Below are 25,009 nucleotides of genomic sequence, written 5' to 3' on the forward strand. Positions count from 1 at the left end.
CCAAATATTTGATTAGTATGCTGTTCCACGCCAAGCTGTAAGAGTCAAAGATGATTTATGGCAAAATGTGTTCAACGGAAATATATGATACTGATCTATATTTGATTAGTAGCCTGAGACTTCAGAACAACCTTCTGATCAATAAAAAGGCATTGCACTTTGGAGGTACTTCTATCTCCACTTAACATCATAATCATTAAACCTAAACCCTGTTCTAGAATTATTTTAAAAAATCCAGAATGAGTATACTAATAAAACGAGTAGTTAGGACATCCATGTCTCATTCCTTGACTGAGAGAGAAGTAGGGGAAATTAGTAACATTAATAATATATGTCTTAGGGGAACAATAAAGGATGGCCAATGCCATCTACCTGGGCCTTCCTATTGCCCTAGGTAAACGCCTTCAGATGGCTCAAAACCAGGCAGCCAGGCTTATATATCGTCTTTCGCGTTGGCAATCCGCAAGACCTCTGCTGAAGCAACTCCATTGGCTTCCGATTACACAGCGTGTACTTTTTTAAACCGCCTGTATAACCTTCAAGGCTCTTCACGCACGTAGCCCTAAGTTCATCCAAATACTTTTGCCTAGGTACACTCCCCCACGCAGCCTGCGTTCTGCTTCGCAAATCCTCCTGACTGTCCCCCGTTATAAATTCCAACGTAAGGGAGGACGTAGGTTTGCCACACTTGCCACTAAACTGTGGAACTCTCTCACTCTAGAGATCCGCTCTTGTACCACTCTTCTTCAGTTCAGGCGGTATCTTAAAACTTGGTTGTTTGCCCAGACCTTAGCTTAGCCCCCCGTCAGACCTCTGATATGTAGTTTTCAAGTCTATGTTGGTTAGCGCCATGAAACCCTCGGGTGAAAGTGCGCTGTATAAATTCTTGTTAAGATAAGATAAGATATTTTTTCAATACATTCAGGCCACTAGCATGCAACTAACAGCCCTTAACAATCTACAGGGTCAAAAGCCTTTTCAGCATCTAAAGTGAGAGCAACATGTAAAGATCACTGTAAGGCAGAGTTAAAGCTTTGGGATTATCTGTTATGTTAAAAAAATCTAGTGTTGTCCGATATCCCACTTTCCATAACACACCCAGACTAAATTGACGTACGTTTTGGCATGCATTTTTTACTCCTAAAATTAATATTTGAGCAAACCTCTTACAGTCCATATTAATCAAAGAAATAGGATGAGAGATTTTACAGTGGTCTGGGTCAATCTTTTTGTAGGGATCAGGCAGAGCATGCTGTCAAGAAAGGACTCCACTGATTTATTATTATCTAACGTAGTTTAAGTGATTTTGGAATTCAGTCTCTTGAAAAATATGTATAAAAGTCTATGATAAAACCATTTTGACTAGGATCTTTACCCTTTTTAACGTGCAAAAGTAATTTGCATCGCAAAGCTAAACAGATAGATTTCCAATGAGGACCTATCTAAAAAATAACCCTTTTATTAACATGAATCAGTGGTGGACGGAGTATTTGCAGAAGTCTATGAAGTCTCAGAAAATTAAAGAAACCAATCTGAAATATTTGAATTCGAGAACATGTGCATGAAATTATCATTATTAATGGAGTAAACCTGCAATTTCTCATAATTTTTATACAGGAGCTAGCAATTTCCCTGACTGCAATTGCCATAATATATCTTGCATTAATTCTAAGCAAATACACACAGTTTTGGAAGGCTGCTTGTTAAATTCAAACTTGGCTTTAACAGCTTGGTCAATGCACTCCTTGTCATTTGATAAACATGTCTAACTTCTTATAATTTAATATTTTCCAGAACCTTTTGCAAGACTGTAACAAAATTAAGACTAAAACTCCTTGTAGCAGCTTTTAGAAATCCCATATAATATTGATAGGTGTGATAGAGATTTGATAAAAACTAAAAACGTCTTTAGCAAATTCTTCAAAAGCCATTCTTTTTAATAAGCACATCTAAGTCAAACCACATAAGTGTGGTCATTCGTTACAATAGCACCAGTTTCAGTATTTTAAGAGACCTTGATTTGAATTCTTACTAGAAAATCAATAATTGAGGTTGTGACGCAGATTTATGATCAGGGAAATAAAAAGAAAAGTCTCTAGTGCGAGGAATGTACATCTCCAAGAAAGAGTCCTTTGCATAACTGCTCTTTTCAAAGTTTTCTAGCATGTTTTCTTTTTTTTAACCATCATTTTATTGACAATAGCATATACAAAGTCTTTGCATACATAGTGCATAGGATTACTAGGCACGGTAAAAATTACAGCGTAACCAAACAGTCGGGCAATAAACTTTATTCAGCTTATTAAAATAAAGCCATGAACAATTAAGGCAATTGGCAACAGCTCCCTAGTTGTCTGCAGCTCCTTTTCAATAATGTCTGTTTTTTCCAAGAAGAAGGAGGCAAAGTCTTTGCAAATTGCAAGCTTCTTGGACCCAATACCGGGAGGGTTGAGTTGGTTGATGGATGGATTGTTGCTTTACAATTTCAAAAGTTGTTTGGGGTGATTTTTAGCTTGGTCCAGTTGAGTTCTAGAGAAGTTCACTTTCAGACTTCTGATTCTTTTGTTGTAAGTATCTGATAGAGACATCTAGCCGCAGATTCCTTAACTTAGAATCCCAGGCGTGAGACTGGATCCGGAATTGTTTTTGCAGCAGCACCTCTGTGCGCCGGGGGACGGCACCACACGACCCCGCCATGATGTCGTTTACGTATGTGACGTCAACGAGGTCATATAAGTCCTTCCCGGCGTGCTGACGTCAGTTTGCCGGAACCTTGCCTCGCCGGCGCCCTCTCCTTCAGAGGGGGAGCATGTCATAGTTTCGGTGCCGACTCAACGCCAGATGCTGCCGAGTCGGCGTCTGACAAAGCACAATCGGCGCCAACGCGCGTCGTTTTGGCGCTGCGTCGTCACCGAGTTCTGGACTCTTCTATAGAGGCCTCTGGAGAGAGTTCGGCGCCGCTCTCCCATCCGGCGTCACCGGAGCTAGTGTTGTCAGTGCCCCACTTGGAATTTGTGGAGCCGCCTCAGGAGCTCCCAGATCCGGCAGGCTGTTCGCCTTCCCAGGAGCCCCGTCAGGATCCTCATTCTTCCACGGGTCTTCCTTCCATGGGGCATTGGGCGCACCCTCAGTGTCTTGGAACGGTCAGCTTACAATCCTCCCTCACTGATGAGCTGTTGTCTCCTCCGCGGAGGACTGCCAAGGCTGGTGCGGCTTTTTTGAGAGTGGTCTCAGTGGCCACCCGCATTTTAAATATGCAACCCCCTTCTGTCCCTTTGTCTGTGGATCCCTTGCTTGAGGTCCTCCACTGTGGGTCGGGAAATGTGGAGCCGCTTTTACCTTTTGAGACTTCCCTTTATGATGCCCTTTTGGGTACCTGGATCCGGCCTGCTTCAGGTGACCCGGTGGCTCGTTCAGTTTTGCAGCGCCACCGTCATCTCCACATGATCCTGTTTGTCTTTTTATGCACCCTGATGCGCAGGGGTTTGTTTTGCAGACTGCCTTTCCTTCTCTGCCCCCTCTAACGCTTTCTCCCTCTCGGGAGTCCAGATGGCTTGAGTCATGTGGTAGGAATATCTTTGCATCCACTAGTGCAGCCCTACGGTCCTTGAATACAGTGTGTGTTTTGGCTCGGGCTACCTCTGGGATGGCCGCCACCTTGCCCAATTCACAATCTGTTCAACCGTAGATACTGTGGATTCTTTGGACCGAGCCAAGGCGGGTTCTGTTGCCTTAAGGCGTCACGCTTGGTTGCGAGATAGCGTCTTCCCTGAAAATATCCGGGAGCGACTGGTCGACTTACCCTTTGATGGGGTTTTGCTGTTTGATGCTCACACCGAGTCGGCGGTTCACCGGCTTCTGACGGGCTTTCGTCCTCCCACTTAGGTCCTTTTAGGCCTGTCTTCTGTGGTGGTACTTTTTCATTTCGCATCGTTCAGATGCCTTGTGTGTTTTACATGTCTTCTTTTTTCTGTGGTCAAGGGTGCTTACTCTTTTATTGGCATCCCTTGGATTTGTTTTGCTTTCAACTGCCTGATGGCCTTCTGTGGCCGTGTTCCACAGGTTGCTGTGTCCTCTGACTGTGGTATTCAGCGGGTGGCTCAGCTTGGTAATGCCATTACGGTTCAGAACTCAGTTCACAGGTTCAGTTCGTTACTGCATTCTTTTGGCCTGGGTTATTGCCCTAAGAGGTGTTCCCCGTTGTTTGGGGTATGCATACTCCATGTGGGGTACTAGTACGCTATTATATAGCATTGCTTATGTCACCTGGGCCTGAAGATCCTGTGGGCTTCATGCGCCTCTTGGTGGTCCGCTGTATGGTGTTCTATGTTTTTCCCTGGTGTCATCTGCTTACGCCATGGTCATCCGCCTCCTTGGGAGGTTTCATGGTCTCCTCTTCAAAAACGACTCCTACCTGCCCTCACTGTACTAAGTATGATCCAGTATGGGCATGTTTATGCTCCTGGCTAGTTCTGTTTCTACATAATTATACGTTGATACATTTATGTATACATGCCTGTTGCCTTGGTTTCCTCTTCCTACGTCGCCACCTCTTGTCAAGGCTGCAAGGTCTGGACCAATATCTCCATGTGTGGGGGAGCTTTTCGGAGTTGCTGCAAGTTGCCATAGGGGCCTCCTTGCTTCGGCTTACCGGAGTTATTTCCCAAATTGATATATGCTCCCTTTTTGGTGTTCAACGCTGTACGTCTCTTTTCTGGAGTGTTGGTCTCGGTTTCTGAGACTCTTGCTACCATTGTTGACTTGGTTTTTTTGGCACCTTCCTTCAGATATGCCCTTTTTCCAAATTATCACCTACTCTTGTTACAAAGCTACACCTGCGGGACAGTTTTTCTCATGGCAGTGGTCATTGACTACTGCCTGTTAGCCTACAATGTGTGTAGTTTCTCGCTTTGGCTTCATGCTCCCCGGTCGGGCACTCTTATACTTCCTGTGTAAGCCACTTTAAGGTCTCTGTAGCCGTTTGCCTGCTGCATATTTCTACCTGCTTCAGCGGGTTGGGGATTGATGCTAGTTGCCCCTCATTACCCTTTTTGGGGTAGGGTGTGCACTTGGCGTGTTTCTTGTCCCGCTGGCTATTCCAAACGCATTGCTCAGGTTCTAGCTCTGGCCTTTGGGCTCTTGACATCGGCTCCTTCGGCTTCCTTCTATAGGCTAGTCTGTTAGGCACTGGTTGCATCTCTTCAAGTTCATTTCGAGCTTGGGTCAGTGCACTCATCGTGTGCCATTAAGGGGAGAGTGGTCCTTCTTCCTCTCTCTCTCTTTCTTGCTCTGGTATAGGGCTCATGCCGTTCTTTTTTATACGGATAGGGTGTGGCGCCATTCTGGCATATTTTTAGGGTATCTTCTATCCTGCTATTTCTGCTCTTCGAGCTACTTGGGTTGCTGTCTGGCTGTTCTGCCACAGCTTTCCCCCTTTATCCGTCACTCTGTTGCCGGATCAGATGCTTGGTGCTTTCTGTTGTTCTTTCGCAGACCCGCCTCCCTTTTGGGGTACGGTTGTGGTATCTATTCGAAGTTAAGGAATCTGTGGCTGGATGTCTCTAACAGATGTACGAGTTACTTACCTTGGGTAACGATGTATCTGGTAGAGACGTTGTCTAGCCGCAGATTCCTTAACGCCCACCCAGCCTCCCCGTTCTGCGAGGACCTTGTCTAGTGGTGTTCACCGCTTGCCTCTTCAGTTGCCATTGGGTTATATCTCAAAGGGGTTCAGATTGTTGCACTCCCCTGGGTGCTGTCATATACAGTTAACGTCTGCTGGGCTTCTTTTCTGTTATATGGTGCCTTTGATTCACAAGGAAATTTGTTTTCCTCTCCAGTTCCCTTCCCTTCATTCCGTCTTCTCTACTACCTTGGCGTCCTGGTCTCCTCGTGGTCATCCTCTTTGAGAGTAGGTTGTGCTCTGTTTCCTACCCCTCGTTTTAGAGGGGAAAGGCCAGACTTTTAATTCTTTCCTTCAGTGGACTTCTGTTCTTTCTGTGTTCCATTCTTAGTGGACGGCACAGTTCCACATGGCACTATCAGTCTATTTCTGTCTGTTGAGATGTTCTTCCCTTGTTGCACTCGGGGAGGGGTCTTCGCTTAGCTTGCGGAGCTCTTTCTCACAGCTTCCACTTATATCCTTCTTTATTCATGGATTTTTCATCCCTCGCACACTGTTCCCATACTTTCACAGTTTTTGGTTGGTGGCTCCGCGTTGTGCCGCGGAAAGGTTTCTCCGAAGATAACTGACGTCAGCGCGCCGGGAGGGACTTATATGTCCCCGCTGACGTCACGTACGTGGACGACATCAGGGCGGGATTGTGTGGTGCCATTCCCCGGCGCGCAGAGGTGCTGCTGCAAAAAATTCCTGATCCAGTCTCACGCCTGGGGATATTCTAAGTTCAGGAATCTGCGGCTAGACAACATCATACAGATACATCATTACCGAAGGTAAGTAACTCATACGTTTCTCACTGATCTTAACCTTTTCAGTGTAGTGAAGTTCCTATATTCCCAATAGGCTCTGCGCATTGGAATAATATATCCTATAATTTAGACGTAGGACTGAGGTCGACTAGGTCTCTATCGAATATATTGAACTTAATAGTGAGTGCCAGCTAGCTCAGAGGTCACTAGAAACTTTCTCGAATTCACAAGAAGGGATTAGTTCCTGACAACCGCATAAACATGACAACTTTGTTTCCCAAGAATAAGAAATGTATCTCTAGAGTTGCGTAAACAATAGATAAGTATTTCACTCAATCGTGCATGCTTTGTTTCTACAGAGTTGCAGAGAAATTGAGAGACGGTCGTTTTCAATCAAAAGGGTTTATTGAACAGTCTTCTTTCCCATGCAGGTAAAGTGAACTGCTACAATAGTTATGCAGACTGCAAATCATAATGCGTACAGTGAGAACAATATTATAAAATAATACAGTAAGAGCATTGTATGGTTTCTAAACCATATAAAAATACATACATAAATAATGACGACTAAAAATACTCAACTGGTGCTTCTAAAATAATCCTACCCCAATGTACCCAACTTAAGTCTAGTACGAGGGAAGAAGTAAGTGTGGTGTTGCATAGGTTTAGATTTTTTTGCCAAGAATCTATCCAAGACTTCTCTTAGGTTCTAATCAGCTCCATACCTTTAGTTTAGAATGAAGGAGGTCTGGTATCTCTGTCTCGGGACTCGATTTCCCAACACCCCGCAAGGGGAACTTGGAAACACTGGAGCTGGATTCTCAGCGTGAGAAAGGACAGCTTCTTGATCAGTGCGTCAGCTGGAAGGTCGGCTTCCTTCGGCACTTACTGTAGCGAGCTGTGTCGGGCAAGTAGATAGTCGAACTGCTCCGAACCACCGCGCCTTGCTAGGGCAAGTGAAGGATATTTATACCTTAAGGTGTCTAGTTTGACGTAAAGTCTGGCATGATCATGTCAGGAAAGAACCCCTAGGGAATAGTAGTTCTTTGCAAAGTACATGATTTCTAGGGCAAATCAATATTCAAGCAAGGGGAAGGTCCCTTACTGCTTAAGCGGTTTTTCCTAGAAATCGTTGTGAAGTTTGGTACGGGTGGAAGTAGCCTTGCCTGTATTTGGTCTGCATGGGCTATGTCTAAATAAGGGAATGATTTCTATGCCTATATTAGGGCAATCTGAATTGTACCTATTTAAGGGCATGAATCGGGAAAATTCACTCGGAACCTAAAACGCCACACCACATCAGGTGCTCCATGGATGGGGAGGATCTCCAAACTATTTCTGCTAGTCTCAAATTGTGTCTTTCAGTATTAAAGTTTTCATTGAACCAAGGTTTAGAGACTTTGGTGGATACATTTTTGTAGTTGTAGGGGAGCGATCGAGTCAAGGATGTTCAAGATGAAGGTATTGTACTGCTCTGTAAGGTTGTACACATCCACCATGTCTACTTGAGGAGTCCGGTAATTGTTACTGAGGGCAGATAAGTCATTATGGTTACGTTCTTAGCCTCTTCTCCCTTTGATACTTCAGGAAGGCCTTAAAATTGAAGATTATTCCTCCTGTTCAAGTTTTCAAAATCTTCAGTTCTTGATTTTTTTAATGCATCAATTTCTAACATTGTTTTTTTACAATACTCCTCACATCTTAAGCATCTTTCATCCTTTGTTGCACCCTTGTAATTCTCTTATGCAAATTGGACCACTTTTCACCCATACACTCCATACTTATGTTGGTTTCAATTATAAATAGCTTGAGTGTGAATCTCTTCCAACAAGTCATCTCACATCTAAGGAGGTGGTGATTTGCTAGGAGGTGAAAAATCTTTCTTAGGTCTCTTATTAGACCCAAAATGATCCCCTTCCGGGGGCCTAATGAAGCACAAGTCATGAGTTTGGGTTTAGGAATACCAAAAGCTGGCAAATCAGATTTGATTTCGGAGTTAGAAACCACCAATTTTAATGAAGTGTGAGACTAAGAGAGGACTGACATTTTTGGAGGACTTTAGATTTTTAGTCTTTCCAATAATGAATATACAGTGTGTAAACATAAAAATTTGATCTGGGAAGGCTGAATATAAAGAAAACTTAAATAAATGTATGCAACGTTAAATAAACCATCCGTAGGTACAGCAATCTATATGTCCTGAATAAAGTTGCATTCCTTTCAAGTATGTACAAATAGGATTTGTTAAAACAAAAATCATTCATGTTGAGATGAGAAGAAAATGGAAAGCAAATGTGGCCTAGAAGTCACACAATGATTTAAGTATTATGTAGAATAATAGTAGCTACCATGTTGGAATAGGTAAAATTGGAAACAGCATTTTTAATCTAATAAAATTATTAAGCATTTTTCTTTAAATTGGAAGACTACATTCTTGATCCTGTCAGCTACAAAATAGCTGCCATGCACTCCGGTTAGATGAGGAACTAGACATAATAAGCATTGATATCTGCCTTAAAAGCAAAAACTAATAATAACCAATAGGCCGCTCTACTTTGAGACATCAGTTACACTTCCTTTCTGTAACCAAATTTGGCTTCAGACAGCATGTTCTGCAGCTGGTGCCAGGATCTGTACAGAGTTTCACGTGCCACCTTCAGCGACAGCCAAGACACACTCCCTACTGCAGACTTTTCTAGTTTATTTCTTTTCCTTTATTTTCTTTGTTTGAATTTCTGGGCTCATGATTACCTCTGACATGGAGGTTTAAAGACTTGACTTGTTTTTCTATGCTACAGAATTTATCCAGTAGCTTTTGTACTTTTAGAACTTGAGATCAGTCCAGATGTTGTAGATTAGGCATATGTATACTTGTTTGAGCAAATCAAGGATGCTCTTAATTCTTTAATCTAAAGTAGATTACTGTTGTCCACCTTTAGTATTGAGGTTGAGTATACAAGAAGCAGGTACAATATTAGGTTCCAAATTTTGCCAATGTAGCAGGTAGTTGTGAGTTGAAGTTCTACTTTAACTTTGCTTTTGTAGTACAGTATGCTTCCTTTCTTGTCCTTTATGCTGTTGAGATTTGGGTGGTTAGTCCATAAGCAAATAAACTTTTCACCAAGTAATTAAAATCAGTGCTTTTTGAGCCAGTGGAGCCTACCAGAACTTATTTTTGGTTTCACACTTTTTTTTCTTATCAGACATAAATCAAGGGCAAGAAACGGAAACACAGACCAAGGAGAAATAATAAGAAGAGAAAGACTGACCAACCTTCACAAATAGAGAAAGAAGGAACCTGCTAGATTGAGATAAAGGGGCGTGGAGTGTTTGATAGTGGATTGATGACACATGAGTTGTATTGAAGCCTACACAGCCCTTGTATTCGGTGGCTCCCGAATTTAATAGCATAGGATGTGGGCTTCAGAGCAGAGCTTTTGCCACCGGTGCTCATTCTTTTACATATTACACAGTGATTAAAATGCTTCACTTTCTAAAGGTTTATATTGTCCAGGTAGAATGATTTTGTTGTGTTTACATACATTTTGGATGTTTAATTCTAAGTTATTGAGCTGTTTTGATGGGCCCTGACTATTTCTTGTTAACATGGAGTCATCCAAATACAGGGGGATCTGGACCAGGCAGTTAGATCTATAGGTATTTATGTTGCAGAGCATTGGTGCTAAAATTCAGCCCTGTTTGACTCCTTTGTCAGTGAGTCTTTTACTTTAAAGTTGTTTTGCCTACCTTATCCGGACTGCCAAAGTGACAGTTATTTAGCACAGTGCACCCACCATAAAACAGAAGATGCATAGCTCTGCTAAGTCTAAACTCATGCCACTCCCGCCCCATTTAAAAGTGTATGAGTAGAAGGATTTCCCATGGTTGTGCCTCGACTGGCTCCACCATCAGAAACCTTTTACCTAAAAGCCGGTCCTACATAGACCCTGAGAATAGGACCGTCTGGTCGCAGTAACAGGTGTCCCATCCTGTTTACAGCAGGGTGGCCCTAGCAAGTTCACTCTCCTGGACCACCGATTATGGTGCACCCATATAGGGAAAATGCACTATGGCCCCTGCGCACAGAAAAAAACTCCCCTGTGCAGAAGGCCCTTTCATTTTGTTCTGCAAAAACGAAGTTTGTTTTTGCTGATCAAAATACGTTTCTGAGTGGGTGCATCAAACATTGCACCCTCTCTACAAGGTTCAGTGCTTTCAGTGAGAGATTAACGCCAGGCGTGGATTGTGAAGATGGTCCTCTGCCAATGGAGCAGAGGCCATAATCGCTATTGACCTGGCAGCTCCGATGGTTGTCGCAGGTCTAATTGACCTCCATGTCATCATAGTTGGGCATGGCTCTAGGAGATTTTAGCTTCTGTAACGTAGTGTTAATTCCAAAAGTTAAAATCTCAACTTTATACTTTTTTTCCTTGGCTGGGGTGGTGTGGATCTTGGATGGATTTCAGAACAAAGGTACCCACACATTTGTTTATCTTGGTCTAAAGAGGCGCCAACATCTTCCTCCCCGAATGACTTCTAGATGACTGAAATGCAGCTGCGGTCCATGCAGGTAACATCGGTTGGGCAGTGTAAGGGTGGATTTCGAGGGACGATGTCGAAGGAAAATTAATTATTTATTTAATTTCCCCTCTGCATCGTCTCTCGAAATCCCCCTTTACCGGGCCCCACCACTGTTACCTGCTCGGACCGCGGCTGCCGAAATGGTCAGTGGCTTGTCCCTTTGGACCCAAAAACTTTTTGTGTCTGAGTTTTCTTCTGCATCTCTGAAGACAGCCCGGTTTTACTCCCAATAATTTGCCTTTTTTGCGTTAAATTGCTTGTCTAGAACCTTCTTATTTTCTCCTTGATTTACCCCCAGACACAAACGTTTTTTGATGTCTGGGTACAGACAGCGTTTGCATCAGCAAAAAAATAAAAATAATATACATACAGGATAACTTCGAATATTTTCTATTTATAATCATTAGCTAATACACTAATGAAGGCACATTGTTCGCATGTATGCTTGCTGTAGTAGGTGCTACTCGAACCCCTCGTTCAATAATGCACACACCAATTAATCCAGGCATCCATGCATCCACGAAGCCTTCAAACCATACCTATTGCACTCACTTTTCAATCTTTGCACTCATTCATTCAGTACCCTTTTGCCACAATGCTCCCTTCGCGGTCAGTCTCACCTTGCTGCTACTATTGCCCTAGCTCCATCTACTGATACACTCACAGACCCATGCATGCACTCGCTTGTCCATTAAGCAGTCCACATATGCACTCACATTTAGACACACATACAATGACAAATCACTACGCCTACACCTGCATCCGTTACTGCACTTGCCAGACCATTTCACCTTTATCCCATACACTTCAATGCCCTTTTCATCCATTCGTGAACTCAACCTTCTATCCAACTATCAACCCTTGCACTAATTCCTACATCCAACTTATTGTTATGTTAAATGAATTTATATAGCGCAACATATACCCGAGGTTGTATTGGCGCTGATAGCTAAGCATAGTACTGGAGCATGGTGAAAAAGACAGTTTGCAAGTTAAAAAGCCATGTTTTAAGAAGTTTTCTAAAGGTCAGTAGAGAAGATGAGGATCTGATATGGGGGCAGGGTGTTCCAAAGTCTGGTGGCTCCTGCGTGGAAGCTGCTACCGCCCCATCTTGTCTTCTTAAATCTGGAAGGTCTGACTGTATAGGTACCCAGAGATCTAAGGTTCCTGTTAGGAATATATCATGACATGGTATTACTCAAGAATTCTGGACTCATGCCATGTAGAGCCTTGAAAGTAAGACAAAGCATTTTAAATCTGATGCAATTTCTGACAGTCAGCCAGTGTAGTTCTTTAATGGCCTGGGATACAGCCTGATGTTTTGGAAGATTGATGAGTACTCTGGCAGCTGAGTTCTGCAGAACCTGCAATTTATTGAGGTATTGTTTCTGCAGATTGATGTATAGGCCGTTACAGTAATCTATTTTAGATAAAACGAGAGAGGATATACCTATTTTTCTGGTGCTAACTGGAATATAAGGAAGAATCTTTCTGATGATTCTTAATGTATTATAAGAAGTGGATATGATAGAATTAACTTGTTTACTGAAATTAAGTTTGCCGTCCAGAATCAGTCCCAGGCTTTTAACCTTGGGAGATGGAGTAGGAAGTGGGCCCATCTCTGGTGGCCAACAGTCAGGACCCCAAAAGCAAGGATAGCTTCAAAAGAATATTACTCCAGTCTTCTCTGACTTTAGCTCAAGGCTATGCCTGTCCATCCAAATGTAGATTTCTTTCATGCAATTGTGAAGCTGAATACTCATATTATTGGCCTTGTTTGATACAGAGACCACAATTTGTGTCAACTGGTAGGAAGTGAGTGAGACACCAAAAGATTGAATCAGCGAGGCAAGCTCTGCCACATATAGGTTTAATAGAGCGGGGCTGAGTGAGGACCGTTACGGTACTCCACATGGAAGTGAGAAGGTTTTTGATCTGAACTTGTCTAGCATCAGTGTTTTCACTATTGATCAGAATTATCTAAGTAGATCTAAGGCTGATCCTGTGATACCCTTAGACTCAAGGCGATAGCATAGTGTCGAATGATCCACTGTATCAAAGGCCGTGGATAGGTCCAATAGGATCAAAGCTGCACATCATCAAGGGTAGTTTTAAGTTAATCTGTGGCTTTGATCAGCGCTCTCTCAGTGCAGTGTTCTGATCCAAAGCCAAATTGAGTTGGATCTAACAAAGTGTGTTCCTTCATGAATTGTGTGAGTTGGGAGTTCATGATTTTTTCAATGACCTTAGCCGGGAAAGTAAGTCTGGAAATTGGTCGGCAGCTGGACGGAATGTCTGGATCAAGGTTAGACTTTTTTTAGGAGAGGAAGAATGAATGCCTTCTTCCATGCTGAGGGAAAGGTGCCTGATAGAAACATGGAGTTAGAAATGTTGACTAGGCATTTTGCTATAGGTTGATACATTTGTTTGAGCACAGAGGGGGGACATGGATTGCTCGGGGGACCTGTTTTAATGGATAGAATGAGATGTTCTACATGAGTTGTGGAGACTGAACTGGACAGGTCAGGGTGGGAGGCATTATTTACTGAAGTTTCTGCGCCGTAAATGATTCCCTAATGCGTTAAACATATTATAGATATGCTCCACCTTGTTCCTAAAACAAAGGGCGATGTCATTGCAGAAGGTTTGACTACTAGTACATCCTTTAGCTACAGAGACTTTATTGAGTTATTAGTCAATTCTATTTGAGCTGTAAAATATATTGTTTTCTCTTTAAACAGGAGCGTTTATATATTTCCATCTCCTGAGTTTCATAATTAAGCCTCCATCTTTTCTTTTGTTGTGTACATTTTTGTTTTTCTAGTCAGAGAGCCTTTGAGTACCAGGTCTCCGAGAACTCAGTTCCCTTATGTTAAGTTTCCAAGAGGCGAATTGTGAGAGGGCACATTTAAGCCAGGTCGAATAGCCGTTTCGGGATCAGGTGAAGGAGAGGGTAAGTCCTCAGAGAGTTGAACTTGACTGAAGTTTATGTTCTTCCATGCTCGATAGAGGGTTGGACCATTTAGCGAGCTGGTAGTTGGGATTTCCTTGGTATCTCTAAGCTCAAAAACAATGGCAGAGTAGTGGGATCGAGGGAGAGCTAAAACCTCAGGACTTGCGACCAGGACATGGTTGCTAAAGATGGCATCCAGGGTGTGGCCAGCAATATGGGTGGGAGTCTGTATCAACTGGGTAAGCCTAAAGTTATTCATAGTGTCCAAAAGGTCTCTAGAGCCTTTTTCCTCCATTTGGTCATGGTGGAAGTTTAGGTCTCCAAAATAGTCAGTTCAGAGTTGCAAATCAAACCTTCAAGTAGTGTACTAATGGAATTGAGAAACCTATTTCTTGGGCAAGGTGGGTGATAAATAAGTAGACTTTTTAAAGGATTTGATGTTGGTTACTTCAAACCAGTAAGATAGGGTTTCACAGGCTTCATTTGATGATGCAACAAATCTGGCTTTGATCTGGTCCCTGTAAATAATTCCAAGCCCCCTCCTCTTTTCAAGGATCTATCAAGTCTAAGGATTGTATAGCCAGGAGGGACTGCGGTAATAAGATCCGGCGTGGACGAGCAGTTAGCACAGGTTTCAGTAATAAACCAGATGTCAGGCTTCTGATGAGATTCTATTGGAATGGCATTTCTGTAGCATGTTTGACCAAGGATCGAGCATTCACTAGTACACAACAGTATAGCGGAGGAGAAAGGCAAGGAGGATGATTATGATGAGGAGTGTGAGAATCTAACGGTAGGCCAAGTGTGAACGGGGAATAGCCACATGCTTCACAACTAGCTTTGTTACCCACCGAAAGAGAGGACATATCAAGCCTAAGGCACCCTTTAGTGCATCCCTTAAGATCATGTAACTCTTTACTTGTATAGCTGGTGTTAATCTGCTGGTCATGTTTATGTTTGGTGGATTTATAAAGTGCATGGCTGCCCAAAGGCTTCCCAGCGCTGAGAAGAGCTATTAGCAACGGAGCTTGAGGGACTCATTCTGGGAACAGCTAGGTCTTCAGTTTTTTCTTGAAGCGGAGCTCATCCTCCAGCAGCCTCAGTTCCCGGGTCATGGAGTTCCATAACTTCGGGACCAGGAATAAAAAGGATCTTCCTCCCCATCTTGACCTCTTAATCTGAACATCTTCATGAGGCAGTCCGAAGATGACCTGAGGGACTTCTTTGGCACATATGGGGAGATGAGTGTCCTGAGCATGGCTGGACACCTGCCATACATAGCTTTATCAGCCAGGCAGAGAGAATTACATTTGATCCTAGATTGAATGGGGAGCCAGTAAAGCTGTTTAACCTCTTTGACGCTGATGACGGAACCGCTCCGTCATCAGCCGCGGTGGCGCTGTGCTGATGACGGAGCGGTTCCGCCATGGCCTGCGTGGCGCCGATTTAGCGCCTGCGCGGCGCGTTCTATTGAGCGGGCGGGCCATGACGGAACCGCTCCGTCATCAGCACAGCTCACCCGAGCCTGGTGACGGAGCGGTTCCGTCACCAGCGTGTGAGCGCCGTTCGGCCCCCCCGGCCCCTTAGCACTGCGGCGGAATAGCCACCGCAGTGAAGGTGTTAAGGGAGGCTTTCACTGATTCTTGTCTAGATGTTTTTAAGAGTAGCCTATCTGCCAAATTCTGTGCAAACTGCAGCCGTGAGACCACCAAAGCCTAGTTCATGGTTCTCCGTGCCTGTTCTGGGATGAGACCTATGATTTTACGGAGCATTCGGCGAATACCGAAGCAGGTTGCTGCTAATTTTTTTTCTCGAGTTTCCATTGAAAGGTTATAGTCCAACCATATGCCCAGATTCTTAATTGATGGTTTGGGGACGGGAGGTGTTCCCCAGTCTTCTGTCCAGCTAACCTGGCCAAAAGCCCGGGGTTGTTTCCCAGTATCATCAGTTCCATTTTGTGGCCGCTTAGCTTTAGGTTACAGCTAGCCATTCAGTTGGCCACCTTTTTCATGCAGAGTACCTTTTGGAGGTGGTTTGAGTTTGGCCTCTCAGCCACTGATACCACCAGTTGTGTATCGTCCTCATACGACACAATCGAAAGCCCAAACTCCTTGACAACTTTTGCTAATGGGCACATGTTTATGTTACAGTGTGGGGCTGAGAGACGAGCCCTGTGGGACCCCGCCTGGAACCGGCAGCGTATCTGATCAGCAGGTAGATTCCATTATTTGAAATGATCTATCACTCAGAAAGGAAGTAAGCCATTGAATGGCTTTGTCCTGGAGACCGACCTCCCTCAGGCTGTATATCAGGGTGAGGTGGTCCAGGATGTTAAAAGCCGCACTTAAATCCAGTAACAGAACTGCGTCAGAGCCCCCATTAGCTAGTAACCCTTTAAACTCCTCAGCGACCACTAGAAGAGCTGATATTGTAATGTGTTGCCGCCGGAAACCCATCTGAGTCCCGTGAAGGATGTTATTTTCTTCCAAAAATTATGAGAAGGTGTGATTGTCATGTTTTTCCACTAATTTTCCCAGGGTGGGTAGCAATGAGATAGGGCGAAAATTCCGCAGTTCAGCTGGATCTAATTGGGGCTTCTTCAGCAAGGGCCTCACAATTGCGGGTTTCCACATCTTAGGTACTATTTCGGTATTGAGGGATAATAAGAGAAGCTTTGCTGTAGTAGAAAGAACGGAGTCCCCACCCTGGAGAAGAATATGGGAGGATGCAGGGTCTTGAGGAGAGCCAGATTTAATATTGCACAGGAGGTGCCCAATATTTTCCTTGTTCAAGGCAGTGAAGAGATCAAAGACCGGTGCAGCTGCCTGCCCCATATGGTCTGCTCCTTGATACTGGTCTGACCTGAGGGTGTTACCCAGCTGTGATTCAGGTCCGCCCAGCGAGTACCCCTGTAGTGAGTTGTAGATATTAACTATTATATTTTTAAAGACTACAGCTAGCACATTACCTCTCTCCTTCGTAGATTGATGAAGGGAGATGCCATGTTCCATTGTTGTCAAAGATTTGACAATCTTGAATAGTTCCCTGAGGAAGTTAGCCACCATGTTAATTATCTGTTCAAAGTGCTCGGCCTGGGCTTGCTTAATTTCATTGTGATAGTGTCTAATGGCACTCTTGTATTGGATTTTTAGGGCAGGGCATAGGATTTCCTCCAGTTCCTTTCAAGTTTCTTACAGTCCTTTTTCAAGGAGGCTTAATGATTATTGAACCAAGGAGTTATTTTCGGGTTACGTTGAGCTCTTGGTCTTGATTTCTGAAAACATTGGTCCAACGCTTGGGTGATCCAGTATGACCAAAGCGTGTTGGCCTCATCTGGGTTTTCTGTTAAGATGGGTGTAGAGGACTCTAAGGCCTTAACCCATTTTTCCAGTATAAGCCTGGGCCATCTTCTACCTAAATTCAGGGTGGAATTAGAAGACGTTTGTGCGGATGTTTTTGTAAATGAAAAAGGGATAAAACGATCTGACCAGGGAACTGGGATCGGTTTATTCACCTGAATCTTTGGGTTGTTGGAAAAAATGGGATCAAGAACATGCCCTTTCTCATGTGTGGCGGAACCAACTAGTTGGATAAGTTGCATATAGCCTGTAAACCTGTTCTGAACTAAAACTGCGAGAGGGTGCGGTCCCGGCACGGACGGGCTTACCTTTGGCACGTCCGAACTAGCATACTATGTTTATAGCCAATGTCAGAAGAAACACTGGACAGCAACCCAACTGGAAGCGTCACAAGGTCAAGTGGGAGGAGCTGCTACCCTTCGCACAATCTGCAGGAACTAGTGCAGAGGACCGGGGAAGCAAGTAAGGCAAAGAAGCAGGTGAGAAGTGGAAAGGTAAAAAGCTGCCCTGGAAATATTTTAAAAACGATATAAAGTACAGATTTAAAAACCAATTTATAGACGTCTCAATGCTCCATTCTGCTTTCTATGCACCCACCTATCCACCCAATCTTTGAACCATTACCATATCCATCGACTTCTGCAATCAATATAGCAGTATCTTCATGTATGTATAAGCCTGAATCTTCGTGTATGTGTAAGCCTGATGACTTATAGCCTTTGCTTGTTTATTCTTAGAGTCTTCCATAAAGTAATGGGCTTATCTCTGAGGGTTGTCTGTCTGTGACCATCAGATGAACCCATCTGTAACCAAGGCTGTTGGAAGGGCCTGAACAGGTAATCTTAAGCAGCCTTGGCAAATGTTATCAGACCAGCCCCACTACTTCACTTAGTGAGACTGGTAAGTGCAATGTGGGTTTAAAGGTGGTTTGCCCCAAACCCCAAATGTTTGAAAAAAATATTGGAAAGTATGCATTTTGACACACATTTTTCATTATATATTCATATTCCATAACTTTTAAAGCATAGCAAATGACGAGCTTACAATACACCATGATACACATTTGTGCTGGGAATAAGTGCACAGACTATCATAGATGACCAAAAAGATGTCAAGGTTACTTTGAGATGGGATCATGGTAAAAATAACTGACAGGATTCAGTCCTTGATTCAAGCTGCATATGATTCCTGCACAGGTCTTTTTTTGTATAACTAACTTTATTGGCATTTTTATATATCACATAGTCATCAATTTACATGCAGATATTGAGGTTGCCACTTATTACCAAGGTCCTCTTTTACGATCATAATACAGGGATTGGTCATATAATTTTCACCCTTCATCGTTATCTGTCCGTGCAAAGCAAGGAAACCGACAATGGATAGCCCACAGTCCCTCCCATTTATTCTTCCAGAGGTACATCGTTCTCATTTACGCTTTCCAATGTCTCTGCGTGAATTTGGCAATTTTGGATCTCAACTTGCCCCCCCTTCCCCTTGCACTCCCCTCAATACATAGTCACCATTCCGTTTCTACCATTGGCATGGGTATTATAGTCTGTTCCTTAGCGCTTGTGTTAGCTCATGCCATTTCCCTTCCTGAATTTTCCCCACTTGGTGCGACTCCCATCTTATTTATAGAGCCATGGGTTCCAATGTTTTGCTCTCCTCTGAGGTCCACCAGTATTTGGTGCCATGTTCGGAGATCGTCTTCTAATTTTTCGTCTTCATGGATCATCTTCATTCGTACCCTTTCCGCCGCTGCGCACTCACAAACATCCTCTGAACAGGTCTTATAAAGAGAAGATATAACTTTCACCTTGCTTTGATATAAACGTTAGATTTCAATATGCCTTTTTAACCCTAACAAACTTGTTTTTCTATCTACAAAATATATGCAGTTTGAGCTTTAATGCAAAAGAAGCTCCTTTTCAAGAAAGTGCATTAAAATGCCATCTGAAATATCAACCAACTACTTTTCCACAGTCTACTACATTTCTAATGACTGCTTGCTGCTCGACTGCCCCGAGGCTTTCTTGCGTTTTGAGATGTTTCTAGTAACTGTAGAAAATATGGTTTTCCAGAAGAACAGGTTACTTACCTTCAGTAATGCCTTATCTGGTAGAGACTCTATCTAGCCGCAGAATTCTCCCCTTAGAATAGATACCCCTGAATACCTTCCATGGTACTGCAATCTGATTAAGACCGGAAAATCCTAAAGGACTGAACGGGCAAAGTGTCCATCACTTTGGATCTGACTGTCCAGGCAGTAGTGCTTGGTTAACGTGTGTAGTAATGTCCATGTTGCTGCCTAACAAGATGCCCAAGACAGGGACTTTGAGCTAACACAGTCCTCACACCCTTGGCTCTGGTGGAATGAGCATGCAAGCCCTCAAGGGGTTGCTTCTTAGCTATTGTGTAATGCAGAGCACAATCCATCTAGAGATTGTCCATTTCTGCAAGGCCTTTTGTTTCTTTGCTATGGGGAACCAAATAAAGAGTTGATCATCCACCAGGTATTCCTTAGTATAGTCAATGTAGAATGATGATGCTCTTTTTGAGTCCAGGTGATGGAGTATTTCCTCCTCTTTGGAAGAGTGAGGCAGAGCAAAATAGGTCACAAGTGAGATGGTCTGGTCGACATTTCGGCAGAAAAGAGGCACATGTTCTCAGAACCAGTTTATCTAGAAAGAATGTGGTTTATGGATGGTACACAGATAGCACCTGCAGTTCGCTAACCCTCCTGGTCGATGTAATGACCAGAAGACGTAAAAGGCAGTTGTGCACAGCCTCACATGGCAACCACATTAATGTAATGTATTTTTAGATTGTGCTTTTATGGGTACTGTGGTACCCGAATAAAGATTGACTGACTGGCAACCACTTTAAGAATGCAAATACCAGGTTTGAGTCCTATTAGGGCATGTTGATAGGTTTTGGAAGGAACTCACGGTGGGGTTGAGTGCAGTAGGATTTTGCCTCAACCTCTTTCTGTATATATTTTTTATACCTTGTAGTCCTTTTACATAATGAGTCGCGACAAGTGACAAACGGGTGGCTGATCCATCGACTGCAAGAACACTGATATGGCCGATAGATACCCTTTAGCAGTACCCAAAGCCTTGCCGGGCTAATGAGAGAACAAATAATAGAACCTTAGACAAAGGCACAGGAAGGAGATCAACATTTTTGGAGCCACACCACAAATTTGTCCCAAGGGCAAGCGTATACTGTCTTGGTTGAAGATGCCTGTCTGCCAGAATGGCATCGCAGACTTCTGCAGGGAGGTCAAAAACCATCAACTGCTGAGCTGAATCTCCATGCATGAAGGCAGAGCGCATGCAGGTTTGGTGCAGGAACCTGTCCTGTTGCTGTGGCAGGAGATCCCCCTGAGAAGGCAGTGTGATTGGAGGACCAAAACTCATGCTCAGGAGTTCGGGATACCAGTCTCCATGCCAAACTCAGAGCCACAAGATTGACTTGGGCCCAGTCATTCCTGATCTTCTTGAGAACTCTGGGCCGGAGTGGTATCAGCAGGAAAGCATACAGAAGGCCTGAGCTCAAAGAAGCACTGACAGTGGCGAATAGATCTAAACAAATTTCTCCTCAATTTTTGAAAATGCCTTGCTCCCTTTTGTGATCAGCTAGGCATTGACAACTGCGTTTGTCTGCTCTGGTGTTCAGAGAGCCTGCCAGATCTTAAACCACCAGGAATATGTCCTAATGTTCAAGTCATGTCCAGAGACGCAGGACGCATTGACACAGTGTCATGACCCAACCCTGCCCTGTTGGCTGCAATACCACATGGCGCTGGTATTATACATGAACACCCTAACCAGCCTTTCCTTAATGGAAGGAAGAAAGTCTTTCAATGCCAAGGGAATTTCTCTCAAGGGCGACAGGTTTATGTGGAGCTGAGTTTTCACCAGTCCTCTGATCTCCTCCAGATGGCCTTACCAAACCAGGAGTGGCACATCTGTCATTACAGTCAGCTCGGGGTGGGGAATAGCGAGGGGTCCTCCCCTGACCCAATCACTGTTAGTCAGCCACCACTGTAGATCTTTTACACTTCCCTTAGATATCTGAACCAGGTAAGAGAGATTCCCCGGATGCTGTGCCTACTGGGACTTCAGGCCCCCCTGCAGAGTCTGCATAGGCCAATGAGCATGTGTGACCAGTAAGATTCCAGAGGCCATGTGACCCAACAGTCTCAGAGTCAGTTTCACTGAAATCCAGGATAGAGACCAAATCTCCTGGACTCATTGTTCCGGAAGATAAAACTGCACTGTGTCCAGAATAGCTCAGATGAAAGAAAACGTCTGTGAAGGAATCAGGAGTGACTTTGGCATGTTGATCGTGAACCTCAGTGAATGCATGAGGTCTACTGTAGTCTGGATGTGGGCAATTACTGCCTGGGGCGAGTCCGCCTTAACAGCCAGTCATTGACGTAAGGAAAGACTGGAACTCCTGACCTCCGCAAATACCACCATCACCTTGTTGAACACCCGAGGGGTGCTGGTGAGAAAAAGAGGTAGCGCAGCAAACTGAAAATGCTTGTGGCCTACCGTAAACAGCAGGTAATGCTTGTGGGCTGGCAGGACGATGATATGCAAGTAGCCCTCCTGCAAGTCCAGTGTTACCATCAGGTCTCCACAGTGGACAGAACCTGTGCCAACGTGAGCATCTTTAAATTCTCCTTCTTCAGGAAGAACTTGATAGCGCAGGTCTCAAACAGAGCGGAGGATAGGTAGCAGGGATTACAACCATGACCTACTTCAGATGCTGACACCCTCTTGGTGACTCCTTTGGCCAACAGAGCCTGAACTTCCTGAGAGGGAGAGGTGGTCATCCGTCCACCGGTCTGAAGATAGTATTAGCGGCTGAGTTTCTAAGAAAAGGATGGAGTAACCCCACTGAACAATTTGAAGCAGCCACTTGTCCGATATTAAGGACTGCAAGCGGGGCAAGTGGTGTCAGATCCTGTAGTCCACTTGTTGCCCATGATGTTAATGGGGCAAACTGAAGGGCGTTTGTGGCTGCGGCTGCTAGGTGGTGGGAGACTGGGTAGTCCTCTGGCTGCATGTCTCACGAAGCATGTCGGGACATCATCCACTGTTACAAAAGGACTGGGGAGCCTGTTGGCCTTGTTGGCTGAATGACAATGGACACAACTGGTAGCCCCCTACTGTAGCCACAGATGGTAGAATAAAACTAGTGTGGGGCCTTGCAACGCCCCAGCAACCGTTCAGTAGCCTGGCTCTCCTTAAAGTGCTCCAGCAAGTAATCTGCCTTGTCGCTAAAGAGGTGAGTCCCATTGAAGGGCATGTCAGTAAGGGATGCCTGGACATGCCCCTAAAAGCCTATAGATCTTAGCCAGGCATAACGTTTGAGTGCCATTGACGACTCAAATGCTCTGCTTAGCCAGTCGGTCGTATCTTGTCCGCAGCAAATGGTGAACTTTGCTGCTTCCCTGCCGTCGGCAGTAGCCTGGGTCATTATGGCTCGTGCCTCCTCTGAGATTATGGGCAGAACATGTGCAACTAAATCTTAAAATGTGTAGGTATATTGGCCCAAGATGCATATGGTGTTTACATATAGCAGTGTAAGGCTGGAAAAAGAGAACATCCTGTTTCTAAAGGTATCCAACCACTTGGATTCCCCATCCAGTGGAGTTGTAGGAAACATGCCAGGATTAACTTTCAATGTGGAGGCCTGGACTACCAGACATAGTGGGGTGCTGTGTGAGGATAGCTAGGTCCCCAAGGATTGGGATGGTGGCATCAGGCAATTGCCCTGCGCACAGGAGCCCCTAGCCAGGGCTTGGCTCATGCCCCAAGCAGCACATATTTGAGGTCTTTGTTAAAAGGGAGAAGAGGTTCCCTGAGGGTGACTCCTGGCTGAAGCATCACTGTCAAGACGTTCGTCTTGACTGCCAGTGAGGGCAGGTTGAGGACCTCAGCTTCCCTCCTCACCACCATAGCAAATGAAGCCCCTTCCTCCGTAGCCACACTAAGAGGTGCAAACAAACCCGGCTCTGGGGAGGTGTCAAGAAAAATGGCATCCACAAGTTCCCCATACAAGTTATCTTCGGCATTGATGAGGTTGGTATATACATAAGGATCCTCATCATTAATTTCCCTCACAGAGTCTGTCAAAAAACAAAGCAGGCCCTGACTGATTTGGAAGGTTGTGTTCTACTTCAGGTCACACCGATCTGGCTCCGTATTGAAGTCTAGCATGATGATTGGGTTGGCGGTGCTGGGAACAACGTAACTGGAACGGGCTCAGGGGGAGGGTTCGGTCTCGTGATCAAAGCCATTCCAGATCCAGAACTGGATCCAGGGAGGCCCGACCGGTGCTGAAAGTGGACCCGCTGGTGGGATTTCGGTGTGTGTAGGGGGGCGGGGTACCTGCTGAACCCATTGGGCCCGAAGGTGCTCTAGAGACGTTCGGCCTGCCCAAATATGAGGTGTATGGCCTCATAAAACCCTCACAGTTGGAATGGGGTAGCTCCAGCTCTGGGAAAATTGGAAAAGTGTGGAGAGGATCAGACTCGGAGGCAGACTCAGCGGCTGACGTCTGGGAGCAGGCATGGCGAGACATCATTCCCACACCTCATCTAATGACTTGGACCAGCACGGCGACGAACGCTTCAACTTCTTGACTTTTTATAGGACTTACTCAATGACTGAGCGGAATGTCGAGCCCCTGAATCAGCTCGTTGAATGGTCCCGAGACCTTCCCCACAACTGGGACCAGGAGCATCTGATTCGACCAACTGCTGGCGACAAGGAGCTTCAGTGGTTGCTCCCGCAGCGCCTTGGGGTTCATGGTGTGACAGCTGTGGTCCAGTTTCTGAGCACCACAGAACAACCAGGTGGGAGTCTATCACAAATATCTGTCTGTGACTGAACCACAGGCTTTAAACCCCACAGGATTTTGGGCGGTCATCCTTACACACCAAGTCTCAAAAATAGTTGACAAAACATTAAAAGAAAAGCCATCAAAAAGTGGACAGAAGGGGGCGTGGCTAGCGGCCGTACGAAATGGCTGCCAAGAAGTGAGTCTCCGTGGGTAGTATAACCCTTCTCGTCTATCCGTCCTGAAATCCGCGACACTACGACTCCCCAAGGGCTGGGGCCAACGTCCAAGACCGAGCTGCGGCGAATGCGGGCACTTTCGTCCGCAACTGTGGCCGGGAAGTGACGGACTCGTCGTATGCCCTGCAGCAGCCTGCTTCTGCACTGGAGACCGGGGCCTCGATTGGGCCGCAGCCCGGACCGGAAGTCGGGGTGCACCGGAATCGGACCACTGCCTGGAGGTGAAAACGGGTAAGAGACTGCTGCGAGATCAAAGGGAAAGCCTCCGCAGCCCCAGGAGCGGTCCCGGCTGTGCTCGCACCGACGTGGGAACAACACATCCTAACACGAACTGTGACGGTGCCGCTGCCCGTGATACTCGGCCTTCCGAGACACTGATCCGCCCGAGGACGCCTGACTCCAGAACACTTTGCAGGGCTGTAATCCTGAACGGGGCCACTGCCGATGGGACGGGGATAGTTTGCCATCGCGATCCTCTCTCGCCCTGCTGCTGTCCATCAAACGGTCAATTTTAAAAAACGCCCATCCCCCCCCGTCTCCAGAGTAGTGTACGGTGCTGGCCAGTGCCTGGTGATGGAAGGTTCGGG

The sequence above is a fragment of the Lissotriton helveticus genome, chromosome 5_1 (genome assembly GCF_964261635.1).
Source record: "Lissotriton helveticus chromosome 5_1, aLisHel1.1, whole genome shotgun sequence".
NCBI lineage: Eukaryota > Metazoa > Chordata > Amphibia > Caudata > Salamandridae > Lissotriton > Lissotriton helveticus.